The sequence below is a fragment of the Podarcis pityusensis genome, assembly GCF_964106645.2.
Source record: "Podarcis pityusensis genome assembly, chromosome: 5".
Lineage (NCBI taxonomy): Eukaryota > Metazoa > Chordata > Lepidosauria > Squamata > Lacertidae > Podarcis > Podarcis pityusensis.
The window spans coordinates 34969284-34992018 of NC_138032.1; positions in this window are offsets into that span (position 1 = coordinate 34969284).

The window sequence follows — 22735 nt, forward strand, 5'->3', positions numbered from 1 at the left end:
TTTTATTTAAGACAAATTGGGAAATCAATGGAAGAGAATTTGAGTCCAACTTAGGAAAATTTATTTTATTTGTATTTATAAATTTTAAGATGATTAAGAAGAGAAATACCAATTTGCTGACACAATTTTGGGAAGTGGGATGCATGAAGGGGGGTGGGGGGAAGTCTGGGAACAAGGTTAAGAAAGTGGGATTTTTGGAAATTATACATGTTTTTGTCTTTGTCTTTTTTGTGTATATTTGTCTTTATAAAAGGTGAAAAGCCAATAAAAATTTCTATTAAAAAAAAAAATGGAATGCTTTCTTTCTTTAAAGATTGTGCTGGTTTATTTGTAGCTGTTTCAGTTATTATTATAATTAGATTTCCTTCCATCTATTACATTACATTGACTTTTCTTTTCCTCCCACCCAAAGGAGCATGTGAATACTGAGTTACTTTGACTACACAGAGAATGCTTTCTCAAGCATCTTAAATCAAAAGGATGTTTTTCATGTTTTAGTGTTCATTTACTGGACTGCAAATGCTGCTGGTCCAAGTATGTAATGTACTGCCACCTAAATTGGTAGTAGCAGGTAATCAAAAGAGGATGAAGAAGTACATTATTATCCTGGGTTTGTTTTCAGTCACTGATTGCTTTGAAAAGGTAGGGCATAACAGAGGAGGCAATGTAGGTATTGTTTTATGGTTAAAACCCTGGGCCAAGGACTATACAACTTTAATTCAATTCTCAGCTACACCACAAATTCCTTTGTGACCCTGAACAAACCTTGAATGTTCTCCATGCAGCGCCTCAGATGATTCCATCTTCAGCTTTTGTACTACATGATAATAAATGAATTCCACAGAAGTTGCTACCTGCCTGGTTTTCAACTGGAACCAAAAACAAACCCCTGTGTTGCAATAAGAACCAACCACAACACGTAAGCTAATAGTTAGTAGAGAATATATAATAGAATAATGATATCATTCAAATTTTAGGAATAAGCCAATCAAAGTTCATATGTACAAAATAACAGAGTGGTAGCGGAGACCGTCAAGCCGTGTGTTCAAAAGAGATATCTAAGGACAGTCTTTCAATAGTCTTTCAAAAGTTTCAATGGAAGACGTCTCAAAAGCCTCAAAAGGACAGTGTCTCCAGAATGATACTACTGTTTCGTAATACAGTGGTACCTCGGGTTACAGGTACTTCAGGTTACAGATGCTTCAGGTTACAGACTCCCAGAAATAATAACTCAGGTTAAGAACTTTGCTTCAGGATGAGAACAGAAATTGCGCGGCAGTGGGAGGACCCATTAGCTAAAGTGGTACCTCAGGTTAAGAACAGTTTCAGGTTAAGAATGGACCTCCAGAACGAATTAAGTTCTTAATCCGAGGTACCACTGTAGTCTTCATCAGCCAATATTTTTCAACAGGATATGTAAGTAAGATTTATGCTAAGGATCAGTGCTCACTAGATAGTGGTGGAGGAACGGGACCCTCTGCTTGCCAGATTTCAGAAGGAAGTTGCTACCACAGCCATTATGTGAATGTGCTTTTTGATGAACTGAATAGAAGACTGTAAGTCATGGGGGTGAGCAGAGTGTGTGTGTGTGACTTCAGCAGTGCTAAGTTTGTTTTTGGTTGTTAGTTCATTAATGTTGTCAGTGTTGTTTTGTGGATTATGAGTGCTCTAACACTTTGTGAATTTTATAATACAACTTTTCTTGTGCTTGTGCCATTTATTTTTTCAGCTGTCTTGTTAATAGGGTTTTATAGAAGGTAGTTGTTTTATTGATGATTTGTTCCTTATTTTATATAATTTATGTTGTAATTGTGATGTTCTACTATGATATTATTTATTGTATGTAAACCGCTTTGTGACTCGTGTGAGCGAAATGCGGCACAGAAATACAGTATAATATATTAAATATTGGACTGTCCACACATCACTCTGCTTTTACTAGTTGTTCTGCAACGCTTCCCCAAAATTACAACAATATTGATTTCTGGAGAGGTACCACAAAAGCAGGGCAAGAAGAAAAATATCTAGATCATTTGCAGCATGAAAAGTTGCAGGATTTCAGCAAGAAGTTACAGAACAAACACTGGTTGGAAATGCCATATGAAAGTGAGATCACGTATAACCACCCTAAGACTATCATGAGCACGTCGCCATGTTGGCAAGTTCTGTCAGAGGACTTAAGCCTGGGAGGAGGAACAGAGTCGTTTTTATATTGTGGGTGAGCCTCTTCAGGAGGGCTTAAGAGCGACAGATCTGTGAGATTAATGATGGAAAGAGTGATGTTATTTATGAAAGCGATGATATATGGAAACCATCTTGATATGAGGATTGGACGAACGGAAAATTCACACAGGATTATAATTGGTGCTTACCTGCTTAAGGAGATTATGAGAAGAGATCATAAAGGAAAAAAGAAAAATATACGAACAAGATGAGATGTGGAAACAGCAAGATAAGACTGGATAGAATTATGAATATTATTTGGACAGATTTGTGGATATTAACGCAGCAGCAAGAAGATGATCGGAATCCCCCCCTCGGAACTTGAAATATGGGTCCCCTCAACAAAAGTTTAAAATTCGGCTTTTGTAATTCGGAATTTATGTGATGTGATTTGATTTGATTTGATTGGTCGGTTAATAAAAATTATTTTTTAAAAAAAAGACTATCATGAGCACAAATCATCATGAATGCATAATATTGTACAAGGAAGTCGGAGGGGTCCTTCAACTGCCATATATTTTATATAGACTTACCTAAGAACTAACGCAGGACAACTGTCTGCTCCTGCCATGTTTGTCTATTGTGATAACATCACTGAAATGTTAACCTTTGAGTGGATCATGCAAATCCTTATGAAAGATTCAGGCTTGTTGGGAGTTAGTAGCAAGAGGATATTTTTAGAAAAGCCCAACATTTTGTGGGGAGGGAGGTGGGATCTGGGCTTAATAACCAATCGGAAATACACAGAATGATGTAAAAGGGGCCTGTTAATTATGTAGAAAAATAACATTTAAATTAGCTGCAGCCCTCCAGTTTGCTTCTTTGTAATCTAATCCTCTGTGCTAAACATATTTCCTGCTCCTGCATAGTTTAATTATCATTGCTTCTCCTTTATTTTTAGGCTGAGCATGCAACACAGGCTGACAATGGAATCTTACCAAAAGAAAGAACACTTACTGCTTGAATACCATTTTTGCAAATCTCAATTTTAGCCCATTAAATCCATTGCTGGGTTGTGTGTGTGTGTGTGTGTGTGTGTGTGTAATTTAGCTCCTCATAGTCATCTTGGCTGTAAACCCCACTTTCTGAGCTGCATCTGCTCAGAAAAAAAGAGGAGGAAGACTTCACATAAATTTATTACCAGAGAGGAGCTGAGGAGGGTTCTTCCAAACCCATCGCTGTTGAACTGCAAGTGACCACAGCAATATGGATCAATATTTGATTTTTTTTCCTGTTTGGTTTTGCCATCAAAGTGGTGCTTTTCATGTCATTCCCTCAACACACCTCTTTTCTTTTCAGAAGTGTGTGTGTGTGTGTGTGTGTGTGTGTGTGTGTGTGTGACACACATGAAAAGGCTCCATGGTTATGAATTATTAAAGCTATCAAATGCCCTATATCCTTCTTCCTGCATTTATTAAAAGCCAAAGGTGTAATTCACTCACAGTGAAGTCTCCCTGCACAAACCCCATTGAATGAACTGGACACTTCTTTGGGGCTGTTCACTTCTTTGGGGATTGTACACGAGAAAAGTTTGGTGGGTTGTGCGTTGAAGAACTAAGCAACCTAGATTCCACTGTACCCCCATTGGGTGTTTGCTCCTGAACCATTTCCTGTAATTAAAATGGAGCAGAATCTTTTTTTTTTAAGGATGCACTGTAATGTTTACAGCTAAAAGAATCATCACAGAACCATCCTTTCCGGTATGCATAGCCTTCTTAATGCAATGCAGGGTGTGTGTAAAGATCACTGGTTTTATTTAACAGCTGCAGAGACAGGTAAATGTTTCAGAAAAGTCTTGTTAAATACTGTTAATTTTTCATTCTTTTTATGCATCGATCAAAAGCTGTTACTAGTCATTGCATATCTACAAACAGTACAAACAGACAGAACATACATCAGGGCTGGGGAACCTCCAGATGTTGCTGAAACCCAAGTCCCACAAGCCCTGAAAACTGGACCTGCTGGCTGGGCTGAAGGAGTGTCTCCACCCCCATCGTTCAGCCCGGACACTGAGATCCAGCACTGAGGGCCTTCTGGCAGTTTGCTCATTGCGAGAAGTGAGGTTACAGGGAACCAGACAGAGGGTCTTCTCGGTAGTGGCGCCCACCCTATGGAACACCCTCCATTCAGATGTGAAGGAAATAAGCAGCTATCCTATCTTTAAAAGACATCTGAAGGCAGCCCTGTTTAGGGAAGCTTTTAATATTTAATGCTGTATTGTTTTTAACACTTGATTGGAAGCCGCCCAGAGTGGCTGGGGAAACTCAACCAGATAGGCGGGGTATAAATAATAAATTATTATTATTATAGTTGTAGTTCAGCAACATGTGGATGACCCCGTGTTTCCCTGCTTTGTTGTTGATGATTCCAAAGGTAAAATAGTTTGTCAGTCTTCTTTGACATCAGGGAGGAGGCCAAACAAAATGGATCCTGCATTGCCTTTTTGGTTTTTGTTAGCTAAACATATCCTGCTTATTCTGGGGTCAGGATAAGACACCCTAAAACTGTGTGCAGACTATACATTTAAAACTGCCCCTCAAAGGACCTTGGGAGATATAACTTAAACCTCACAGAACTACCATCTTTAACAAATTACACAGAATTTGGGGAGGGGGGTGTTAAAATATGGTGTGAATGCAGCCTAGGTTTTGAAGGCCACAAAAACTGAAAGGATGCATATTTATATTTACATCCATTAAAATTGCTTTGTCCGTGAATATATAACATGCAAAAAAAGTAGTCTTTACCTGCATAGGCAATATCCTATTTCTTTTGCCTTAGCAGAGCCTGAGGCTCAACAGGAAATGGCTGTCATTATACATGAGAAGTCCAGTCATTTATGCCATTTTCTTACTCTCCCCTTGTCCCCAGATTTTTAAATTAAAAAAAAAAAAGATTTTGGGGGGTTACGAAAGTACATCATCTCTATTTTCAGATTATAAAGTCCTTATAGTCATATTCGATGTGAGACTTAAAGTTGTAGTCCCCAGATGATGCGTAGTGCTGCAGGACTAAAAGAAAATTTGTGGACACTGCTGTCTGATGTGGCACTTTATTAGGCAGTGATGACTAGTGGTTAGGGCTTGGATTAGGACCTGCACAGAGTTTAAAACTAGACTAAGCCATGAAGCCTATGGGATGACCTTGGGTCAATTGCCGTCTCTCAGCCTAACCTACCTCACGGGGTCATTTTGAGAATAAAATTAGGAGGAGAAGATCCTCGAGTTCCTTGAGAAGAAGGGTGGGGTATAAATGTAATAATAAATAGTAAATCTTCCTCCCAGTTCAGAATATCCTGGTTTATATTTTATGATTTGGGAGCCAATGAAAGGACTATATTGCTTGTCCCAGTTGAACAAGCTTTTGCAGTAAGTTAGTATAAATTTTAAATTAAGAACGTTTTCACACACAGTCACATCCACACCATATGCTGAAAGCACACCTAAAACACATGGCTTTCCCCAAGGACTCCTGGGAGATGGAGCTTACCCCTCACAGAGCTAGAATTCCCAGTACCCTTAACAAACTACAGTTCCCAGGACCCTTTGGTGGAAGCCACGTGCTTTAAATGCATGGTGTTGGTATGAGCAGACAATTTAAACTTACTTACACACACACACACACACACACACACACACACACACTTACTTCCCAATGGTTCCCTGTCAGCTTGCAGCAAAAGCATCCTTTATCTCTTTGCTACATCAGAGGTGAGGAAGCTCTGCCTCTTGGGCCTAATTAGTCGTCACATGAGCCCAATTTGGTCCATGAGGCCATGTCTCTCAAACTATGCCTAGCTGCCCCACACCCGACATTTCTGTGACATCAAGTGTGGGGCAGGTAGTGATGCAGCTAGAGAGGAACAAGCTCAACAGAGCTCCCAATTACTCCTCACTTTGCAAGTGAGGAGGCACTCTTTGGCTGGGGCGTGGGCAGCTCAGAGACCTGGGCGGCCGCAGCGGCTACCCGGAGGACTCCCAAGGAGAGGGGAGAAGAGGCTAAGGGAACACTCCACAAGGAAGGGTGTTCAAAAAAGGGTGAGAGGCTGCCAGCTCTGCAGGCAAGGGGTGACGTAACTGGGCTCCTGAGCCCCACAGGGGTGCCGCAGAAAGACTGTAGTTGGTCAAGGGAACCGTGGATGTAAAAAGCTTGCAGACCTATGGTCTACTCCATAAGTTTGGTGTGGATTTTTAATTCAGGTGTTAAAACATACACAAGGCAGTGGGCCTGAAGCCGAAACTGAGGTAAAACCAAGACGACCCTTTCTTCAGCTATTAATCGTTCACGCAGTCAAGAAAGCAACCATGGGATATTTTGGCATATCCATTTGTTTTAAGATCCCCCTCCCTCCCTCTTACAGCAGCTTCAGTCAGCAAACTGACACGTTCCTGTGAGAGATGTCAGAGAGGGCAAGCACAGGATGCTTCATTTTAATGCAAAAGGACCCCATTGAATCAGGCTGCCCCTCAGACTGGAAGCTTGTCAAGCTGAGCAGACCCTCTGCCTATTAATCATTTATACAACCATCAGAAGGAATGCAAAGCAATGCTGTGCGTAGAAATACACGACTTTCTATGAAACATTTACGCTGTAGCCCAATAGCCTCTAACTTAGGAGAAAGCCCCTGTGAACTCCAGTCCCTCCAGATGTAAGACTATAGAATTTCAGTCCCATTCTAAGTACACATACACAAGATTTGATGGTTAGGGATTTATTTTATTCTATTCCAGTGCTTAAAAAAAATAAATCAAGAGCTAGGAAGAGCCCAAAACTTTGGGTACAAGATTTGGAATGGAATGAACGGGTTCAATTTAATAATGACCATGGTTTGCCTGTCTTTTCCACTTACCCACAATAATATTGGTCTTCACTAAGTATTTCTCCATTGGCCTGTTATAGCTATCCTTTGGACTTTGCCATTGCATTAACCATAGCAATCCTGCTGCATCAAATCATTGGCTTATTTCATGGGTGCCCAACCACCTTTCATTTTCCTTTACTTTCCCAACCTTTCTGGATGCTCTTGGCTTTTGGTCTTTGCATATAAACTTATCAATTGTCTTTTGCCATGTTTCTACCACTGAATTCAAGGAGGCTATGTGATAAAAATAGGATCCTAGGAAGTATACTCATTTTTATTATGTTAATTCTTATCAATAGAGAACGACTTTCTTTTCCCCAATTCCTTGGGTGTTTAACATAGGTACCCTTTTTGTGTTCACACACTCACTAATAACTTTCCATTCTGGGCCCTGTGGTGTATTCAATGATCGTCCCTTCTACCTGACATTCTCCTACAAACACACACACCTAGCAATGCAATGCAACGCAATGCAATGTTATAGAAACATTTGGGTACATCAGATTATCCTCCACCAGGGCCAGGGCCTTCTCAGTGATGGCTCCGACCTGGTGGAATGCTCTGTCCCATGAGACCAGGGCCCTGCAGGATTTAACTTCCTTCTGCAGGGCCTGTAAGACAGAGCTATTCCATCTGGCTTTCAATTTGAACATAGCCTGATCTTTTATTCCCCTTCCTTCCCTTCCCCTCCCCTTTTTATGAAGATTACCCGTTCTGGGATCCCACAGCTAATTCTCCCCTGGTCTCCTCGCTGGTCCAAATAGGACTAATTTAGCCAGCTAGCCCTGGTGATCATCTAATATTTATTGGATGGATTTCCCCCCTAAATTGATTCTGAATTCTGAATTTATTGTTATTCACGTTTTATACTGTATTTTATGCTATTTTTTGTTGCATCAATTAAGTGTTTTAAATTTGTTGTTAGCTGCCCTGAGCCCGTTTTTTTGAACTGGGAAGGGTGGGGTATAAATAAAATATTATTATTATTATTATCATTAGCTATGGTACTGTTAAACAGTGTTTCTACTTGCTTCGGATGTTTGGCATAATGGTTCCTTCTCTTCTGCTTGTGCAAAGCTGTTCATAAATACAGCAGAAGTTTGCCTGCATATTAATTCTGGGATGTTTCACTCGCCCACTCCTGGTCATTAGGTGTCTGCGTTTCAATACTCCTGGCACAGGCAATTCATAGCATGAGCTGCTTACATTCATGGAAGGCATTGGCTCTTCGTGGAGCAAATTATGCAGCCTCACACTGGGTGGCAAAGGACTGGGCAAACTGTTCCCCCCCCCATTCAACTCCCACACACCCCCACAGCCCACCCACTCTGCTGTTAAGCACACCCATATGACCTTGCAGTTTTCCTCCTTGCTGTATCGTTAGCCGGGGCCACTAATGTTAGAGCAGTACCATTAGAAAGCAACAAACAGTAATTGTGTTGAAGAATAATCTCTAAGTACTGTTTTCATGAGCAAACATCAAGAATCCAATGTTAAAACCTCAATTTACTTTGTTGTTGCAAGTCTTTACCTCAAGTACTTGAGTAGAGAAGAAATTAATCATTCAGGTATGTTGCAAGAGTATCTGGAATGATGAACTTTGGTTATCAGCTGCCCAAATTCAACAGAGTTGTCTTGGTCAAGCTTGGATATTCTGTGTGCACAGCTAATGTAGATAATGAAATTGACCACCATATTGTGGGGTTCATTTAAGGTCCATTAAACCAGTTCAGTGTTCATTTTGATACAAATGGAGGTGCTTACCCATCTCTATATGTATCAAACACAACATGTTGCACATGACTACAAGTAGATTGGGCCCTAAAATAATCACCAGTATGTATGTTCAGATGTATACACAGTTGACACATTTGTGAACTGGAACAATGGAAGACACCACAAGCAATACGCTGTGAAAGACAGGGAGAAAGAAACAGCTCACTTAACTCTTTAATGAGAATTTGAGATTAGGAAAAAAATTAAAAGGGAAGGGTTGTATAATCCTATTTCCTGGTTATATTTGGAAACCTGCAAGAACTTCTTGAAGGCCTGCAGCTTGTAAACACTGATTAACAAAAGTCATGCCATTCAGAAATGCTGATTTCCTTATACAGCTTTCACCTGCTAAAGAGACAGTCAATGAACATACAAAACAAAAAAGGAGAGAGATTATTTTGGAAATAGAATAACTACTGTTCTGCTTGCTACTATGTTGAAAAGAATAGAACAGACTTTTATAGACTCTGGTACTTATCAGGTAGCTTTTCTGGAATGCCCATGGGAGGACATCGTGAGATATTCCCAAATAGTTCCCAAGAAAGACCAATTCCAAATTGCGCAAAAAGAGTTTACCCATCACTAGGATGGGTAATTAAACAACGTTCTTGGAGATGGCAGTCATCACTGAAAATATTTGTGTGCTGATGTCCCACAGTGTTCAAGGGTCATAAGAGGGAGCCTCGTGCACAGGACTGAGGAGCTGCCATGCTGCTTTTGTGTCAGGGGCAAAGTGTGTTTTCAATATAATACTAGGTTTTTATATGAGGCAGGCAGAATAGCTGCTGTAATGTCTTCCGCAGTAATATGAGAGGGTGGTGGAGGGAAAACCCTGAAAACAAATGCCACAGATCATATTTGGCATACCTGAATCATTTATCATTTTGGACACGCATGGGTTGCTTTGAAACCAGGGCAAATAATGATGCCTCAAAACATGCTTCTACAAAATCCTCTTAAGTGTGGAATGTTTCAGTGTACTAAAGAAACAGCTTTGATATGGATGCTTGCATGTTAGGTTGTTGCATTTCAGAGAAGAATGCCAATTCAGCTGTGGAGTCACCGCAAAAAGAAGACTTGACCATACTGTTCCACAACAGATAACAATTGTGTGTCACATTTTTTTGCCCTGCTGGAACTCCAGTAGGATCAATCTGAACCCCAGGGCCAGCCCCGGTATTAGGCACAGTGAAGTAGTGGAATGTCATGAAAGTGCAGCAAATTGCTGATTATTTAAGCTATCATCGTTATTATTTCAGAAATGGGAAGTAGCATTTGTGGGATTTTCTGCTTCAGGTGCCAAAATAACTTGGCCATAAGTAAGATACTATGCAGAGGGATGGGCAAACTGGTCGGTCTTTGTTTTTCTCAATTTCTTATTTTTCCATTTTTAATTCTCCACATTTCAGCAGCAATTTGCACATTTTATAAATCCTTAAGAAAAACTGCTCAGCATTTTAGTGCTGCTTTCTTGTAACACATACATTTTTGCAAGCAATTTTCCCCAATATGTTGCTGTTTGTATGTTATTCTCACTAATATATGTATTCATATGCATTTTCCCCTGTACACACTACAGTGGTACCTCAGGTTAAGTACTTAATTCGTTCCGGAGGTCTGTTCTTAACCTGAAACTGTTCTTAACCTGAAGCACCACTTTAGCTAATGGGCCTCCCGCTGCTGCCGCGCCGCCGGAGCACGATTGTTGTTCTCATCCTGAAGCAAAGTTCTTAACCCGAAGTAATATTTCTGGGTTAGCGGAGTCTGTAACCTGAAGCATATGTAAGCGTATGTAACCCGAGGTACCACTGTACTTGGCTGGAGAAGTGCATTGCAAAAGTATGAATTTTGAGGGATGGCTATTTCAGATTTGAATTTCTCATCGATCCCCAACTAGGCACCTTGACTTCTGTGGTGACTGAATTTGCTGCTCCACCTCAAGGAGCAAAATGTCTTGGAACAGCCCTATTGACCAAGCTCATTTTTTATCCTAAGAACATGAGCCTTTCAGCATCACACCATTTAGTTTGTTATGCTGTTTTTCACATTAGCATACCAGATGCATCCGAGAAGCCCAGGAGCAGGAAATGAAAGCAGCGTGCGTGAATGCACAAACGCACAAACACCTCATCTCAAGTACCTCATGACCAGTAGCATGTTAGGTTCTGTTTAATCATCATGGCTTACAGCTGTCAATATGGTGTGCTCACAGAAACACCCAAAGAACCTTTCAAAAGTAGCTTCAGGTATTTATGAGGCAGCACATGTGCCATTTGAGCCTGATATGGACCTGATTTTGCTATGTCTAAAAGGGTCAGCCACCAATTCAGAATAATTGTCATGTCTCATAGTTTCTATAGTTTATCTCAAATTATGAGAGAAGGTGGCTCCATGGATCAGGAGAACGAGAAAGTGAAAGAGAGAGAGAGTGTGTGTGTGTACAGCAGCAAGGGCAATTTCTTTGTATTGGGTCCAGTAAATGCCACACCCCACTGAAATCTTTTGGAAATATTTATTTCATATGTTTTCCTACTAATCCCCAATAAGCAATCACTGCATCCAGCATTTCAAATATTAGCCATCTTCCGCCTTCCCTCCCTTCATGCCTTCTTCCCACCTAGAGTAGGCATATATATTTCCTAGGGTGTCATCCCTCATTATGTTGAACATAAAACAGTTGGAGCAGACAGATATGGCCAAAATCCACAGTGCCATCCTTTTCCATCAATGAACCCTGCTGGCAAGACATGTTTTGATGTCTGTGTACTTTAATAAGAGCCCAGGCTCCTTCTGTGTTACTGTTCACAGCATTATGCTAATACTGAGGAAATAATATTTCCATCATGAAGGTTTGCACTGCCATGAGCTAAAGTTCTGCCCGATGAGTGAACAATGGCAACTAATCAACTGAATGAAGGGCAACACAATGGAATGTTCTGACACCTGTAGACCTGATGGGTCAGGGGCCGATGGCCTGATGCAGCAGCCATGTGCAAGGTAGGCAAGAGACTGCCTGGGAACCCTGCACACACTGCCTTGAGTTCCATCACTCATTTATTTGCCAAAAAAAGCTACTAGGCCACCAGCATTAAGGGAAAAAATCACAACGGCATACCTTCCAACTTTTTCCCATACAAAACTAGGGCACACATCTTCTGGGTCATGCTCCCAGGCAAGTCACATGACCCACACCTTGCTCTGCCCTGAAAAGAATGAGCTTTTTCAGGGCAAGAGCACAGCACAAGAGCACACAAGATGGCCACCGAGATCTCACAAGAAAAAAGGGATGCCCCATCTTTTCCAGGGCACTTGAAAGACATGCATTCAGTAGTGAACAGCATAAAATGAACAGTAAAATTAAATTAATAAAACAAGTGTAAAATGCTTCACAACTCAGTTAGATTAGATGAATACATCAATGTAGCTGGATCACCCTCAGGGCAAACCTGGGTGAACAGACGTGTTTTAAGAAGGAGCCTAAGTACTGATAGGATTGGGTACTGCCACACCAAAGGCCCTCTTTATAATGGATGTAAGTTAAACCTTGAGAACATGTGGCACTACTAAGAACATCTCTCCCAAGAACTGAGTGACTGGGTAAGGATATACATGGTAAGGCATTCTGAAGGTAAACTGGACCCATCAGTTTACACATCAATAGCAAAGCCTTAAAATGTGTCCATCATCATATAGGCAGCCAACACAGCTCTTTCAGCCTAGGTGCTATGCACTGTCAATAATGCACACCCATCAACATCTCACAGTAGCATTCCAAATCAACCATAAGGTTGCAGTAATCCAATCTGGAGGTTACCAATGCCTGAACTACAGCAGCGAAACTATCAGAATTCAGGAATTGCTGGAGCTGTCGCTCTAGCTGATACAGAAGAAGGATGGATATAAATGAAATGGACAGATTGACAAGATATAGAGTGATATATGACACCACCACCGTGAAACCACTTCTGACTGCTTTGACAGTGCTACCTCTATGGCAGTGGAGATGGGACGGGGTTAGGGCAGTGCAAACCCCACACGTCAAGTTACACATTGCGCCCAAGAGAAACCTTTAATAGCAATATGGCTTCATTTGCACTGCACCCGATTCCCTCACCGTATTCTCCATTGGAATGTCCAGGTTTAAGTGTCAGCAAAACTATCAGGTTTCACAAATGTCCTAAATCCAAGCTACTAATTACAAGTGCCAGGATGCTGAAGCACCCTTGAATCTCTTCACCTTCATATTCACATGGCAGCACTTCCTAACCTCAAATAAGAATCCCTGGGATGAGACTTTCAAAACGATAATCATTTTGTCAGGTGGGGAGCACTGCTATTTTCATGCGAAAGTACAACCGTACTTTAAATGGCATTTGGTCTTCAATTTGCTTCCTCCATAATCTCACAGGAACTTCAACAAAGTGTCAGGTGTTTCTGTCAGAGGTGAATGCGGCCACAGGACTTCAAAGTATAGGTTTGCTTTTCACATGATTGAGAACTGGGCTTAAGTCCCCTGAAAAGAAGCCCATTAATTTGAAGAGGCTGAGTCAGGCTTCAAATGCTCCTTTAAGCCTGTTATAGGAAGCATACCATAACACACACACACTCTCTCTCTCTCATACACATATTTCCCCCTTTTTCTGTGTTTCATATAGGTACATTTCAGTAGTTCCTACTTTTCCTGCCCTAGCTACATTCATACAGATAGGGCATTTGCATCCTTTGTTAAAGCTGTAAAACGTGGAAATGTTTACATGGCTTTCATCCCCCGTCAAAATCTATAACAATACTTTATTTACTATCCACTGACCAGAGATAAAAGTTACAGAATTTTTAAAAAAGAGGAGGAAAGAAAAACAGACAGCAATCATATTGTCTAAGTGAAATTGCAACATTTGGAAATGTTGCAACTTACTTGGTCATTTAAAAAGACCTGAAGCCTTCCGGTAAATATTTGTGGCTCTATTTTTCTGTTGAACATGCTGCCACCATCCATACTACATTTACAAGTAATCCCATTGGTTTTTAAAGTGTCACTGCCCTACTGCCAGAAGTTATCCTGAGGTCCCACAGCACCAGCAACTTCATGGTCATACAAAAGTCGATCAACTGGAGGCCTGGAGCATCCTTTAGAAATTTAATGTGAGGCATCAGCTAACCAGAAATCCAGACGGCGTACCTCATTTTACTGTGTAACAGAAATGATGTAAAGAAGCCTCTCCTACAACAGCGAACTGGGCAAACTGCCTATTGAGTAGCCTTCACAGTCATCCTAGATAATTTAGTAGCGAGAGCGATTTGGCAGACTCCATTGAGATGCTCGCTGACTGTGGGGGAGGAGAACCACAAAAGCACCCGTAGATAGATAGATCGTAGGTTTCATTGGCAAGGTAAAGCCCACAGCTTGAAATATGGGAAATAAATTGTGCCAGGGAAGTGACTGTGGAGCAAGCTTTGCATAAAGTCAACTGCGGAAGGTTGAGGAAGAACAATGAAAAAAGGGAAATCACGGGCCCTAAATAACAGCAATTACTCTTAAGAGCACCAACTGCAGTGTTGCTGGTTTTTTATCTCTGTCACGTCCATGCAAGGAGAGGTGTCTTAAAATACAAATCCAAGATAGGAGTGGATTCTCTGACAGTGGTTTAAGTTTAATTTCACTAATAGCTATTGACCCCATAAGAATTATCATAAGGAACTCCTATGGCAGTCTAGTAAATGAAATAAGCTCCATAGGGAAGTTAGGATAACTCCTCCTTGATAAGTTTCCAAAGAAGGATTTACAAGAAATCTATCTGGAATGCCTTTTGTACTGATACTCTCTCTTGAGGGTTAGACTAGATGAACCACTGAGTTCCCTCCCATCTACGCTCTGTCTCCATGGGCAGAGGCAGTGAGGCTTCTGGAAACCACTTGCTGGAAACCATGGAGGGTGCTCTTGTGCTTGGTTCCTGCTTACCACAGATATCTGGACTAGGAGAACCATTCATTTAGACTATTCCAGCAGGCTCCTTACCTCTGTATGAGTCTCAACCATTTCCTTGCTATTAGATGCATAGACCACCTAAAAGAACTCTCATGAGATACTTCTGGTCCCTGGGAAACCTCCCATTTGCTCCCTACTTTAGCTTAATCGCCTTGCCTTTGTGCTGAAGCAATTCATAGTCTTCTCTTCTTTCATGGTAGTAACATTTCTGATCTCTCACAGTTTGGCATTCCTGATACCTTAATTTTCACAAATTCTCTCTTTCTCCACCACCCCCCTCCTCCAACTGCTACGAAGAAGTACAAACGTTGCAGAGTTCTTCTGCCACTCTCTCTGTCAAATTATTCCATTTCTGATCTCTTTGTACAGGTTGCCAATTTCCTCCCCATTCTTTGGCACAGAATTGACAAGAAGCACAGCAGAGATGACAAGGAGAGGCGCAGGGATCATGCCTGAGTGGTGTGAAATTGACAAGTGGCAGGGGAACAAGTGTTAGTGACCAAGGTTTTCACCTCAAGATCCGATTTCACTTTTAATGGTCTGTCTGTGAGAAAGAATCTGAATAAGCAGGTATTTTTCATTTCTGTCTTTTGTGCCTGTATACAATAGGCATGCGAGCAAAGACACCACTGCTAAGGCTTCATTGAAATTGTTCACTGAGTTTTTCTCACTTTTGCTGTCCAAGTTCAGAACACACACACACACACACACACACACACACACACTGTTCTCAGGTTTTAATTGAATAGCTTCTAATGCATGAAAAGGTTCTCCAAACACTGATATTATCCCTTTAGAAATTTTGCCTCATTTCCTCATATTTTTAGGATGAATTCTTTCCTCCCAAATAATCATGTTTCCCAATTTAGCGCTAAAGCCTGGAACAGACTTTCTTTTCTCCTAGCACAGAAAATGAACAAATGACCAAAATAGCTTACGCAGTCCTCCCAAGCCTGCTGGTAGCTCCTGCCAAGTCTCCCCATCTACTAACTGCCATGCTAATGAACTGAAAAAGATAGCAACAGCTTCCTACCCCGTATTAATGCCCCAGGGTTGTTTCTGTTTTTGCTTTTGCCTGTGGGACATTAATGTTTCCCGGTTCATTTCCCTGGGACTCCCAAGGTGCAGTGTTCTCAGATGATGAGGGCATCAGTATACCAGCACCTCTCAAAACCGTTATTAGGAAGTGAATCTACAACTGCATCAATGGCTATGGGATTGCATCTGCTACCCACATGTCATGCTAACCTCAAAACAGTAAGTACTAGAAGGTAGTTTTGTATGCAAGTTGATGAACTAAGAGGCAGATATTGGACCACCATGTCCTACAGTCATAGGAAGCAGACAATAATGCAATGAATGAAAGAACTTGTAAGCAATGAGTTTGCTGCCATTGCTGTATTTATATAGTGCTTTTCCTAAGGGGTTTGGCTTGGGGAGACTGGGAGAGTCAAGATTTGGAAAAGCCTGTGGGTTATTGGTTGGACATATACATGCAAAACATCCCAGCTTCAACCCCTGGGGTCTCTAGGAAGGACTGGAATAAAAGTCCTTTTCAAAATGCTAAACAATCACAGCCAGTCTGTGTAGACGGAAAAAACTGAATGGAGTTGATTTGTGGGGCGCAGGGAGGTGGGGGGAGATGCAGCGACACTTCTTTTCAGTTGATGTAAAACCATCCCGTGATGCTATATAGGGGAGTTTTAGATCAGCACTGTGAGACGCCAGCTGATGCAGCCCAGAACTGGAAGAAGCAGACACTACTTACAAAAACATTTCTCAAACAGAAGCCCTATGCCTCTGGAGCCTCAAATTTCAGAAGCACCCTGTGCAATGCCAAAATTCTCCACCCTCTCACGCTCCATTCTAAATAACAGTTGCAGCATCCTCGACAGCACCCCCAAGGCTCCACACCCAGTGCAACTGAACTGGTTGTGGTCCCCTAAATCTGCCTCTGATGACCATTCCTGCTCATCACTTTGGAGGAAGTAAAGGTAAAGGGACCCCGACCATTAGGTCCAGTCGTGACCGACTCTGGGGTTGCGGCGCTCATCTCGCTTTATTGGCCGAGGGAGCCGGCGTACAGCTTCTGGGTCATGTGGCCAGCATGACTAAGCCGCTTCTGGCGAACCAGAGCAGTGCACGGAAACACTGTTTACCTTCCCGCCGGAGCGGTACCTATTTATCTACTTGCATTTTGACGTGCTTTCGAACTGCTAGGTTGGCAGGAGCAGGGACTGAGCAACGGGAGCTCACTCCGCTGGGGGAATTCGAACTGCCGACCTTCTGATCGGCAAGTCCTAGGCTCTGTGGTTTAACCCACAGCGCCATCCGCGTCCCTTTTCGGAGGAAGTAGAAGCTCTCTATTCAAGCACCTGCCTTAGAAGATTTAGCTCTTCCAAATCTACCAGCAGCTCTAGCCTGGGTCAAGAGACTTTTCGCAATGCTAATGTAAACTGAAAGTGCCCGATGGATAATTGACTTTAATCATTCACACTTTGAAATGTATGAATTCAAACTCGTCGGCAAATAGTTTTACAGAGTATGAAGTTGGTGAATGGACCGCAGGCTAAATTGAATCTAGCCTAATCTGAAGTGAAACTATCCAAATTACTTCCTGCCTACCTGCTATCCCACCCTTTGAGCACCAGTCCCATTATATGTTGTTATTCAACTCATGTCAAATTTTTGAGTCCAGTTATGAAATCTGATGGAGACAGGATCAGGTATGGGGAAGAAATTTGTCCTGTTTGTTACAAAATCCACACAGCCTGAACCAATATGAAACCTGAAATGCAGCTATTATTTGAAGTTTGCTCCTCTGCGTTTTGTGGTGATGTTCTTCAACCAGACACGAGTACAAAAAAATGCATATAAGGAGAAAGGGCAGGGGTAAGTGCATATAAAAAGGTGAGTAGTGAAAATACCATTATATATGTGGGGAAGACTAGCAAATAGGTGTATAGCAGGCAAAATTATGTACCAAAATGCATATATTAGGATAAATGCATACAAAAATGCATATGAATTTTCACGCTTTTTAAAAGTAGATCACAAATTGGTGCAGAAATGGAGCAAACTGAACTTAAGGTTGCAAAAATGAGAAACAGAAAAAAAACAAAATAGATTCATCAATCTCTATCAGCACACGGAACTTTCTATTTTTACGGTACAGTAGTTGTTTAATTCCTCAGTTTATTCCTATTTCTGTGTATATTGGGGGAAAGCACAACTATGTGTGTTTATTTATTTAAGTTTATGCTTTATTATGCACGTTGACAAAAAAATAAAAAGAAAAACCATACATTTGCATCATCATTTGTTTATTTTGTTAATACAAAATAAACAAAAAAGTAAATTCTTATGTTTTGTCAATAAATCTCTTTTTTTATGGTGTCTCCACTTTTAATTCACAGTCTTTTTCTTTCTTTCTTTTTAAATGATATTTATTCAAAATTTCATCAATACATAGACACAAAAAGAAAAACAAGAAACACAGAGGAAAAAAAGGAAAAAAAAGAAAAATATACAGCAAAAAATAAAACAAAAGGAAAAAACCCAAAAAAGAGAAAAGAAAAATACAAATCTCAGATTGCAACTTTTCATTTGCTTAATTCTTGAACCTCCTCACACCTCCCTTTTTGTATTCTAGTTTAATTCATTATTTCAGCAAATTCTTCCCATGTTTCTCAATTTTAATTTTAATGATTAATCTTCACAATCTCTCTTATTTATTAATCAAGATAACCTTTCCATCTTTTAATATAGTCTGTTATTCAATTTACCTTAATCTCTTTAACCTTATCTTATCTTAAGAATCTTAAAAGTTCAAGATTTACATCATACTCATACATATCTCCTTAAAATCATTTCTACTAAAGCCAATTTAATTCCTTTCCAGCATATTCCCTCAAATTTCATTAATGTTGCACTAATTCCAAAATTAACAAAATAATTTCCCTTGATATCTCTAATTTTTATCCAACGTCCCTTCTTCCTGGTTTCGGGTCATGTCAGTCCTTTCTGTCCATTACATCCAGTCCATCAATCTGGTGTTCTAATGTCCGAGGCCCTTAAATCTCTTCTAGGCCCCTTCTGCAAATTTTTTTGTTCCTGTTTGTGCTTGCGCACTTCTTTGTCAATTGTTGGTTTCTTGGGGAGTGGGTCTCCGGAGGGTTCCATCCGGTAATAGTTTCCATTTTCCTTCATCAGGTTGGCCCCTTCCCCCCAGTCCCACTCCCCGTCTTCATCTTTGTAATCCAAAGAATATTTATCCAGAAGACAGTTGTTCACCTGTTTCATAGTCCCACTAGAGTTAAAAGCTTTCTTGACTTCAAATACTTCCCGGCAGTCTCCAAGTTCAATCTTCCAACGCAGTAGCTTTTGTTCCTGCAGGACTTTGGGTCTTTCCATTTGTGTTGTTTGAGGAGTAATCACTGCCTCTTCTTTCTCCATCTGCCCTTGGACTTGCCTTGTCAAACCAGGTTCCTGAATTGATCGCTGTATAACTTCTTTATCCTTATTCCCTGTTAAATCATATTCACTGGCCACAGCACTCATCAGGTCCAATTTTTCATGCATCAAGTTCATTTTCTCATGCAGCTGCTCCAGCAAAGCAAACCTTCCTGCCAACACATTTCTGTTCAAGGTCAAGGTCAAACGGCTGGTCCCACGATCCAAATCTCACATCTGCCGAGTCTCCAAGTAAGCTGCAACAACAAACTGACGGGCTCCCTCTAGGAGACACAATTTCTATTTGTATCCATTTTTAAAATATATCCAACAAAGGAGATTACTTTCGATTTCAATTCCTTTTGATTTCAAATACTTTGTTTCTTTAAAAATCAGAAATGCAGAAAGTAGCGTTGAAGTTAATTTGTTTCTCTTTTTCTTTTTTTAACTATCTGTCAAAGTGCTCCACTTTCAATCAAGGGACGTCTCAAACAGTTTCTGTCCCGACACCCTGTCCCCAGGTTTGGGACGATGGAAACTTAAATAAATATAAATCTTCTCAAAGTACATCCAACTTCCCATCTTCTCCGTATTTCTTTCAGTATTTACAATGTTTTTGCATAAATCTGTATGTTCATTTTACAATAAAGTATTACTCTTCTGTGTCTTTATTTCTTATTTAATACCACTGCAGACGTTATTCGAAGGCAGCGACCGAGTTCATACTGCAACAGTTATTTTTAAGAGATGTTTTGAAAACTTCCCATTTTGCAATAAATATTTATTTTTACTTGCCTTTCATTTTTTCAGATAGTTGGGCCAGCTCTGCATACTCAGCTAGTTTTTGTAACCATTTTGAAGTGGAAGGAATTTTATCACTTTTCCAGTTAGTCGTTATTAAGTGTCTCGCTGTGACTATGGCGTATAAAAAATCTTATTTTGCATTTTTAGGAATATCTGGTCCTGTAATTCCAAGTAGAAAGGCTTCGGGGGGCGTGTTTAAATGAGACCCTGAACATTTTCTTAAGTTCACCATAAATGTCATCCCAGAAGATCTTAATTTTTTTACATAACCACCACATATGAAACATGGTACCAATTTCTACTCCACATCTCCAGCAAGTATTAGGTATATTTTTATACAATTTTGAAATCTTCCATGGGGTCAAATACCAGTGGTATTGCATTTTTTGAAAGTTGGGAAAGCACAACTATGTCGAAGTGTTCCAAAATAGGGTTATTTTTGGACATCATTGAGGACAATTATACCGTCAATAGTGATCACAAGGTCCTGAACTATATTTATTGAACCTTTAAAAATCAATGATGCTTTTCCATAATTCATGTGTCATATACATTCTTATTATGACTTGAGGATTATACTGGCACAAGAGCTTGGGTGGGGAGGGGGGTCTTAATTAAAGCTATTATATATGTATAACATAGCCTTGAAGAAATGAGTTATACCTTTAGGAGAGAGGAAAAGGATTCAGAAACCAGAAATTCACTGTGCTCAACTTTAATGACACCCAATTTATCGCTACAAGCATAAACCTGTCTGCAGGGCACATTATCTCCACAGCATGGCTGACCAAAGCCTATTTGCAATCAGGTTATGGCCACAGCACAATGTTATTTACTATTAGGCCAACTCTCCATCACAAGTATGGCAGTGCTTGCAGAAATCAAGCTCTATTCACTACCGGTATCTGTGGATCCTCAAAATGGCTAAACATATTAAGAAACCCTTTCTAACATTTATTGCATAAACACAGCTTTCTTCACTGGGCTGCCTGTGGACTTAGAAAGAAGGCGTGTCCAAGCAATCATGTTTCATACAAAGACAACCCTATCACAAGACAAAGGAATGCACACACCATGTGAAATATAACTGAAGCCAATACAGTCCTGCAGGATGGGTGCTTTGAGAGAGGAGGCTGCCTGTTTGCCACTGCTTTGTGATTTTATTGTGCATTTTGTTTTATTTCATCTTGTTTCATTTTGTATTGTTTTAGTTTATTTTTGCTGATTTGATTTTGCTGTTTGTGTACCCATGGGACCTTCAGCAGACAAGTGTGCTATAAATGCTTTTAACAAATAAAGAAATAAAATTATGTGGCCCTCAAAGGCAGTATCGTTTTCTCTAGAGAGGTACACATTGAATCAAGGCTCTTCCTTCTCTTTACAAAACCAATCCTCTCTCTATTCAGCTTCTTCTCCCCCACTCCCTTTCTGTGGTTTTTCTTTTTAAAGGCACATGTTGGGGATGTTTTGAAATGTCTGTTATTTTGCTCCTTTTCTCTGCCTTTGTGACCGCATAAGAAAGTAACATGCCGAATAAAGTGCATTCTAGTTTTTTTTTTAAATTTTACTCCAGTAAATTGACTGAATTTGGAGAGTTGGATTTTATTTTTCATTTATGATTGGTACTTAGTTTTTCTTAACAACCAAGGGGAGATTTAAATTTTACCTCTAGGACAAAACTGTGTATATTTGTGGATGGCTAGGATTAAGTTATTCACCTTTCTTCATGAGCTTTCATCCTGCGACAGAGGGGGTACCAAACACTGTATAGCTGATTCTCTGAAACATATTGGGAAATTAGCAGGATGACTGTGGTCAGGAAAAGTTTTGTCTCTGGCTGCACTACAGTTAGAGAGAAGATGCATCCAATACTTTGTCCATAATGCATGTATCTGCAGTGTGAAGGCAACTTCCAACATGAGCTGTTCCTACAAAGAGATTAGGAAAAAGCAAGAGTCTCTGCTACAAAATGTTGCAGTGTGGAGTACTTCATTACATATCTGAAGGAACAAGGCAAAAACATTCCTCTCCTTCCAGGCCTTTGGCTATTTAAACAGTCGATGGCCTTTTAAACTGGGGGGTATAGTTTTTGGTTGTTATTATGGTATGCATTTTTGTGGTTTTAATATTGTAAATCACCCTGTGATCTTCAGATGAAGGGCGGTAAGTTTAATTAATCGTAATCATAATGGTAGGTGATCCCTTAAGTGCTACTTGTGTTCAAGTAAGTGCAAGTAATAGTCCCTGCACATCTTCCCCATTCAACACAGAGGGGGTCAAGCCCAGTGGGTGGGGGCTGTATGGGCCGGGTTTACATGTACAACCCTACCTCCCACTCAGATACCGTATTCTCAAGTTGAGACAAACACCCAAGCCTCAGAACTCCTGCATATTTTTTACATTCTGTTACGTTACATTCTATCACATTCACACACTTCCATGTACAACACAATAAACAATTTAGCATTCGCTTTGAGCTTTAACTTCAGAAGACAGAAGTCAAACAAAAAAGACCATATAAACCACGGCAACTCATTCCAGGACAGCGTGTAATACTGTATTTTCACAGTACTCCTCTAATTAAATTAACTGATGACTGTAGCCTAAGGGCAGAATAATAGAACCTGCCATCA